Source organism: Geospiza fortis, unplaced genomic scaffold, assembly GCF_000277835.1.
Source record: "Geospiza fortis unplaced genomic scaffold, GeoFor_1.0 scaffold70, whole genome shotgun sequence".
NCBI lineage: Eukaryota > Metazoa > Chordata > Aves > Passeriformes > Thraupidae > Geospiza > Geospiza fortis.
In genome coordinates, this window is record NW_005054317.1 from 1,541,841 (window position 1) to 1,549,797 (window position 7,957).

Sequence of the window (7,957 nt, forward strand, 5' to 3'; positions counted from 1 at the left end):
TTTGAATCAGCTCTCCTTCATTTCACTCTTCTGGTCGCTCCCAGGAGAGATGGTCTCTTGGTAATAGGAGCTACCTCAGTTCAGAGAAGAATACAGTTTTGTTCCCTTCTCGAATGACACATGACTATCAGGCATCTCATGAGTTCTCTGAGTGGGCACATGAATTGAACCTTTTAGGAGTCTGGGTGATTAATGGCCCTGGTGGGTAGGAAGCAGACGCTTGTTACAGGTCTGGGGGATCTTCCTGGCAGAATTAAAAGCTGCCATGGTGGCAATGCCCTTTTACCCTCCTGAGCTCCCCTGCAAACGTCACCAGTACTGCTCAGAAAAGGAAGCAAAGTTCACCACAGGGTGGTTTAGGGGATTTTTTTGCTTTTGTTTTTGTTGCTCATGTGTTGTTGTGTGGGTTTTCTTACAGAGCAAGCACAAAAGATGTTTTAATTAGCCATGGTAGAATTGCTTTTGGCTTTGTATGATTCTGTTTATTAAGGATCCTGGGCACATTGACATGGCTGTGATCCTTGTGTCTCAACCTGGCTGCTGAGGCAAAGTCTGTAGTGCTGCCGGTGTCTGTGGATAGGGCTGGATCCCGGTGCCAGTGTCAAGTGGGGATTTTTTCCTAATATGGACAGTAGTCCACAAGCAACTGGACGAAGTCCATCAAGCTAACGTCGCCAACAGCCAGTAGAAAGTTTGGCTGTGCTCTGCTTGGACCAGCCCTGAGCTAGAGACGGGAAGGTAAAAGGGTTTTTCACACCCTCACTTGACATCTCATGGCCAGTGTCGATGTGCTGAAGGCACAGCCCCAGGGATGCTGACAGGAGGTGTTGTCTGCTCACCACTTCCCTCTGCACATAGCTGTACAGTCGTGGCTTTTGCAAAGTGAAGCTATTTTGTTTTGCTTTGTTTTGTTTTGCTTTGTTTTGTTTTCCTCCAGAGAAACTCAGAGAAGGAACAGAGCGGGCACTGGCATGCCTGTCTAAACCCTTTCCTTTTCTAATTTTTTGGAACATACTCCTCTGTTTACCTTCTGGCCCAATACTGATGCAGTGCAAGTGTTTCCACTCACAAAACTTCCACTTGTCCTAATTTTGACAATGTGAAAGTTCTGTATATTAATTCTTATCTGATTTCTCGGTGGATTGCACAGCCAGTGCTTTAAATGGGCACTGGCAGCCCTTTCCTGGTCAGCAAGAAACAAACTAAGTTTGTTTCTAAGGAAAATATGTGAAGCAAAGGGGGAGGTTTTGTTGGTTTGTGTTGGTTTTGTTTTTTTTTTTAACGTCTTGATGTTCTGTATTAGGCATAGACTGTTTTTAAACATGAGCATGTGTTACTTTTCTTTGATGTTTTTCACGAAGATTCTGTCTTCCACTTTTAACAAAAGGCTCATGTTCCTTTTAGGTTGTTTTATTCTGCTAATGATACTGCTTACTCAGATAAATAGGTATGTGTGTGCGTGTGTGTACGTTCAAAATGTAACATTCCCTTCAACACACTGAAGATACATAACAGAACTGATCTTGTGTAGTGATCTCCTGTGCCAGAATCTTCAAGTTTTGAAATTAAAATGGATTCTCGTTATCTTCTCATAGCCCTTTTGATCCATTGCCTGTGGGTGCATAGGATCACTAACGACAGAGAACGGGGAAGCTCCAGCTTTGCGTGGCATCATTAGCTCCACAGCATTAGCAGCATCCCTGTGAGGAGCTGGCCGTGCTCCCGGTGTGCCAGGAGAGCAGCCTGCTTCCCTACACCTCCCCTGTGCTTGATGCCAGCTGGGATTCTCCCCCTGGAAGGGTCCTGTGTGTTCCTGCTGGGTGTTTCTTGCTCTTCTCTTCTCCTGACCCTATCAGTGTCTCAGCAATGGGAATTCCCTGCAGTGATAGCTGCTTTCCAGATCTGTGCCTTCCTCCAGGTAGCACATCACTCCAAGGACTAAACTTGGAGATTAGACTTGGGTTCTCCTGTGCATCAGCCTGTACCTGTGCTGAGAGTTTGTCTGTTTGGGTTTTTTTTCCGTTAATTATTAATTCACTCCAAAGTTTGTGATTTGTATCCGGTCACAACTAAATAGCTTGAGCCTCTCTGCCAGGGCTTTGCATGCAAGAGCTGTCAAAACTGTTCTCAGTGATGAGTCAGTTCCTTTTTTCCCCCTCTTTTTTCTTTTATTTTAATGACGAGTATGCAGTTAGTGTACCCATTAGAGCGTGCTGAGGGATGGCATGGAAATGAGGATACACATGTGTATGTATCAGATGCTGAAGTGCAGCATTCGTGTTATAAATATAGCTCGGCTGTGTTCCTTCTTACATTTCAATTTTATAATCCGTTCCAGAAGATTTGGACAAAAATACTGTAGTGTAAGAGAGCATTAGTTTCTGGGTTCTTCAAATAATAATTCTTAGTAGAGAAACTAGTAAATAAAGCTCTGAAGATGGGCAAGATGACATCTTCCCTAGTTCTAGGAATTGGACTTGAGGTACAGATTTATGCAAGGTAAAATAAAGGACAAGTGGAAGCAGGAGCAAAACTGTATGTTTTATTTTTTTAGTTTATTGCTAAAATGTATGAATAGTCCTTTTTTGTTTGTTTTATTGGTGTGATTATATATGATCTATCTTTACATGTATACTTTTTAGACCTGGTGGGCCCACTGTGATTAAATGTTTGCTTTGAATACGTGTCCAGGGTGTTAACTTTTCACAGTGGAAAGTTGTTAAATTCATTTTTATACAAGGGGGAGGGGGGGAAGAAAAAGGGGGGGAAAAAAAAGAGATTGTTAAATGTATGGAAACCCTTATTGGCTGAATTATATAACTGAATTCATTCAACATGCTCGGTGTATCTTGTTCTCCTTTCAGTATTGCCACTCTGTTCATCACCCCTTTTAGTGCTTTAGGCATATGGTGTGCAGTACATCCAGGGAAGTGTCAACAATATGGCATATGTTATACATACTGATCTTGATACACCGTAGAAAATAATGGGCCTAACTTTAAAAGGCACGGTGCTAAGAATAGAGCGTGCTGCAACATGCAGACAGTGAATCCGCCATGAATGTCATGTTTGAAGACAAAAAGAGCTGTATTTTTCATTACTTTTGTGGCTTGGTTTGTATCTTGGCGTTGCTGCAGATGAGAAAATGACGGTGAGATGAGTGCAGGCGGGATCTTCACCCGCCTGATGCTGGAATTCCAGGCTCTGTGCAGACTTGGGGGTTGGCCTGCACAGGGGTCAGTGTGGGCAGGAGGGAGCAGGGAAGGCAGGGAGCTGTGGGACGTGCCCACCAGTGCTCCAGGGCTGCCCCTGTGAGCCAGGATGGGCCCAGCAGGGGCTGAGCTACCGACATCCATCCGTGGGAAGGGGGACGGGGGATGTCCGGATGCGCTTCCAGGAGTCATTAGATGGTCGCATTAGCTCACCACTTAGCTCTGTCTCCACGCTGTAAATGAGCCTGCACAAGCAGATTGCAACGCTTACATTAAAACCACGCTGGTGGAAATGAGTCTTTCCAAAGGCTCTTCCAAGGATCTGCCCATTAGGATCTGACTGCGAGATCGGGGCTCTCATCTGGATTCACAGCAGTAAAATGAAGATGAAATGCTCTGTTTCTCATTTCTGGATCCTGGACTTACTCAGCTCCCCATTTCACAGCGAATCTTTCGTCCCAGAAACGCTCATTTCTAAATTAGAAAAAAATTTAAACAGGGTCCTTTAGAACACTCATCCTGAAAATTGTTCCAGGGAGTTTCATCTTCAAAATAAATGATTCATACCATCGTATAGGTGCATGTATATCTGTATGTCTGCATTGCTGTTTATTGTGCTGCACTGACCTGGCTCAGGAGCTGTAGCATCTGAAGTGCAGAGAAGCAGTGACTGGAGAAGGGAATATCTTCTTTCCAACAAAGACCAAATATTTGTCTGTTATCTCTCTGGCCGTTGTAGTGGTTCTTGATATCTGCAGAACAGAGCAGATCATCACACGGATATAACAGTGCAACAAAATATTTATTTTTAGGTTTTGTTGAATGCTGAATGTTTGGTGCAAGTTTATGAGGGTTAAACATTAATAGCAGATGTTGTTAATGAATAGAAGGCTTGAGCCAGCTTCTGAGACCTTTGAGTTAGTACATGAATTTTCTGGTTGATGACAATACTTGTAACATGCCTAATTATGAAGTAGTGTTCTAATCAAGCCTTGAATAACTGAAGAATTTCCCCTCCTCTTTTGCGGTTATTTCAGTGGCACACACAGACATCGCTTCAGTGCCTGTGCTTATTCTTAGTGATTTTTCTTTTCTTAGAACATTCATTGAGGTTTTTCCCCAAGAAGCTTTCCCACTGAACGTCGGCGCAGGAGCGCGCGCAGGCACAGAGGGTGACGCGTGCACGGCGTGTCCCCTCCACCCCGGCCCCACCAGCAGCTGAACTGGTGCCAGCCTCTGAAGTTGTTGTCCCAGTTTGTCACACTTCCAGGTGAAGTACGTGAAAGTGATTATAGGTAATAAATATCTCTTTTTTTTTAACTTATTGCAGAGGCAGTTTTTCCCCTGTTAATGAGGGTAATTTGACTTGGTTGAAGGATTGCAGTTCTTAAGAATTAATGCAGCAATCCAATTCAAAGATTTAAAGAGATCTAAGATTTTTCACAGGTCGTGTGCTAGTGAATGTGCTCCTATCACATAGCAGCTAATGGACTTGAACAACAGTCTGTCATTTACTGTTACCTCAGTGTATAGCAGCTTTGCCCTTGATAGCAAGTATACTTTCCCAGCAGCGCAGGTTATTTAGTAGTGCCGTGTATTTGTAACACTTTTAAGAGACAGTATCCGATTTCTAACAGCCCTAATTACTGGATAAAAGGAGGTTACCTTTCTGACTTTCTTAATTATGTGTTTGGATCCTAATCTGTGTGAGCCTAAAGTGGTTTAGGCTCTAATAGCTGACTCCTCATTTTTTTTTATTTATCTCTGTGCATGCACATCTATAACATAATTTCTGTGTTTCATTTTCCCTGTATCAATGCTCAAAGGTTAATTCTGTAAATACTGAAGTGTTAGGCACTAGTCTCCATAAGGTCCCCTTGTTTTTAGGGATGCATTATTACCTTTTAATGGTGTTTTGTAATTACTTATTTGTAAATGCTGTTGGAAATGCTCTAATTTCTTGATCCTATTATATTCCTGGATATGAAAAATCCTATTGTAAGGTAATTAGAAGGATTCTCTTTTATTTAAATGTGTGTTCTCTAGACAGTGTCACTCTATACTCTGCGCACAAGAACCTTTGTTCCTTAATTAGAAAAAGGACTAGAGCTCATTAATTGTGGGTACAAAGTGATGTCTGCTCAAATGGAGAAGCAATAATACAGTTTAAATAATGATTGATCCTACATTTTAAGTCTAACACTATTTCGTACTGATAGTGATAAATAAGCAACATATAATGCAGGTTGCAAAGCAATGTGTGAAGATTTTTATTGAAAAATCTCTTTTTGCAAGGATAAACCTGTGTCGGGCACAATAAATAAAGGATGGATAGTGCGTACACGGTGTCTGCCATTTAGGAAAGTCAGCATTTGTCAACAGAGCATTGTAGCAGTAGCTGAGATACTGGAGTTCACTCCACCCCATACTTTAGAAAATGAAATAATTGTGAGAGCTGTGCAGTCAAAAGCAGTTTGGATCTTGGCCTTACAGAGCTATTATTGTGATGAAAAGCATATTTTAATTACTGCTCACAAACAGGACAAGTTAGAAATGTTTGAGTATTTTGCAGGGTGTTTTCTTTTGGACACAATTGTACTTTGTTCCCTGAATTTCACCATCTCCCTGCTGTCCCCGTGGGAGGAGAAAGATGAACTTGTGAAGTTCAACCCAAGACCCTTCACCAAAAGGCTTTGTTTATGTGGTGGGTACAGAAGCAGGGTGGGCTGAGATGTGCACTGCAGGGTGAGCTCCCAGCAATGGCCCTTCCCAAAAATCAGGAGTGTGTTGTGCTGAGCTTGGCTGTCCTGCTGCCAAGGTGGGATGCCAGGATGGTACCTGTGTTTGGAGTCTGGGTCTTGTCAGCTGAGGCTGGGCTGGGCAGAGCAAATCTTTGGGGGTGATGCCCCTGCTGTGGTTCCCCAGCCTGCAGCTCCATCTCCTCCACAAACCCAGCAGTGCCACTTCCTCTTCTTGCCCCACCTTGACAAGGACTTAAGAAAGAGAAAGCCTGTCTAATTTCTCTAACCCTAATGAAAACATGCATTAACAAGGCAAACCTTTCCCATATGAAGAACAGGAAGGTTGGAAGATGAAGCTTGATTTCCTGCTGTATTTCACAAATCAAAATGGTTAATGCTAGACCAGGATGTATATTTCACTCAAAGCATATTGGCACTGAAAGAACCCCAGGAAACGTGGGGTTTCTTGGTATCCTTCTCTGCTGTATTCCTCTTGGTGGGAAAGAAAAATAGTTTTTAAAAGATAAAAAACCTGTTCTTCAATTGACTATGCAAAAATCTTATTGCAGTATTTATTCCAAACCTGCACACATAATGTTCAGTGAAGGAGAAAACAGTAAAAAACAGTTGTTGATGGACTTAGGCGAGAACTGGATTAAATAAGCATTAGTCTACTGAAGCTGATTACAGGAATATGAAAATGCAGTATCTTAATGGTACATATTTTCATGTGGCAGCTCAGTTGCCTTTCATTTTGCAGCTAATATGTCTATTCTTATGAGTCATTTACTTCTTTAATTACCTTTTGCAGGCAAGGCACCATGGTATATTAATGTGAATGATTTTTACTGCCAGTTTATCATACAATGCCCCAGAAGTTGAAAGGCGTAATTGACTTGGAAGAGCAGCTCATGAAGGAAACAATATTTAGTTGACAGTTTTCCTTGTACTCTCTGTTGACGTTTATGAGTTTACACTATGCTAAAGGAGTAATAAACACAATTTTCTTTCAATAACAGGAAAGAGTCGCTTTTAAAATACATTTGTGGAAAACAGATTTGTTCATTTCTTGAATAATATAAAATAATGCGTTTTCAGTGATGAGATGTATATAAGACTGTCAATTGAATTAAACCTCGGAAGGTGCCTTTATAACCTGCCTAAGAGCGTTAAAAGATATTAGGGTGCATATGAATCAAATCAGTTAGATGAATATTTAAATTATACACAGATTTGGATAAATCATATTCAGATATGCATGTTAGATTATTTGCTGGCCTTCTCTTGCTGTGGAGGGTGAAAGTTTGAAGTGAGAATGTGAGGGACAGAGGCTCTGTTTCTGTAGATGGAAGAACTCTCATCAGAAAACTCCTGATAAACCCCGATTAGAGGATTATTGCAGAAACTTTCTATAACTTTCCTAGAGCCAGAGGCTTGAGGAAGGTTTAAAATCAGCTTTGCAATCCGTCAAAGTCCATTTTCTCCTGGAATGCTACTTTTATTGAAATGACCTTGTCAAATCGCAAATTCTTTTTCCCAGGCATCCCCAGGACCGTGTGCAGGTATGATTAATCATCCCATCCCGCTTTAATTAATTTAAAGGCGCCCATGGCCGGGGCGGGAGGAGATGCCGGCTGGCGAGGGCAGCGCTTCCCCGCTCGGCTCGCAGGGAGTTAAACTTTTCACAGTTTTCCCGATTGTTTGCAGTTCAGCCCTCTGCAACATAATGAAAGTTTTCGAGCCATCTGTTGTTAAGCTGGCGGTGAGCAAGGCCAGTATATCCAAACAAAGTGCTGGCCTGCTGTAAACTGAACCTGTCAGTTTAGCATAGCTGTGCTGACCTCCCCGGGCGCGGGGCAGCGGGTACCAGGCACTGGCTGCCTGCTCAGCTTCCAGGGGAACTTCTTGGGGGGACCGTGTTTACTTTTTCCACTTTGCATTCCTCCCACAGGCTTGGACTAGTTTATACTAAATCTTTAAATTGACTCTGTTCTATTACCCCCC

At 42.4% G+C, this 7,957-nt stretch overlaps 1 protein-coding gene across 9 annotated transcripts in view; it reads left to right on the plus strand.

Moving 5' to 3' along the window:
- Window positions 1–7,957, plus strand: part of FOXP1 (forkhead box P1) — a 331,699-nt gene that overhangs the window by 195,585 nt on the left and 128,157 nt on the right. Inside the window, exon 1 of one of the 9 annotated variants that reach the window (XM_031056362.1) lies at window positions 4,489–4,507. The exons of the other annotated variants lie outside the window; for them this stretch is intronic. The gene's annotated coding sequence lies outside the window, so the exon portion shown is untranslated. Of the gene's footprint in view, window positions 1–4,488; window positions 4,508–7,957 lie in introns of those variants that run through there. 9 annotated transcript variants of the gene reach the window in all.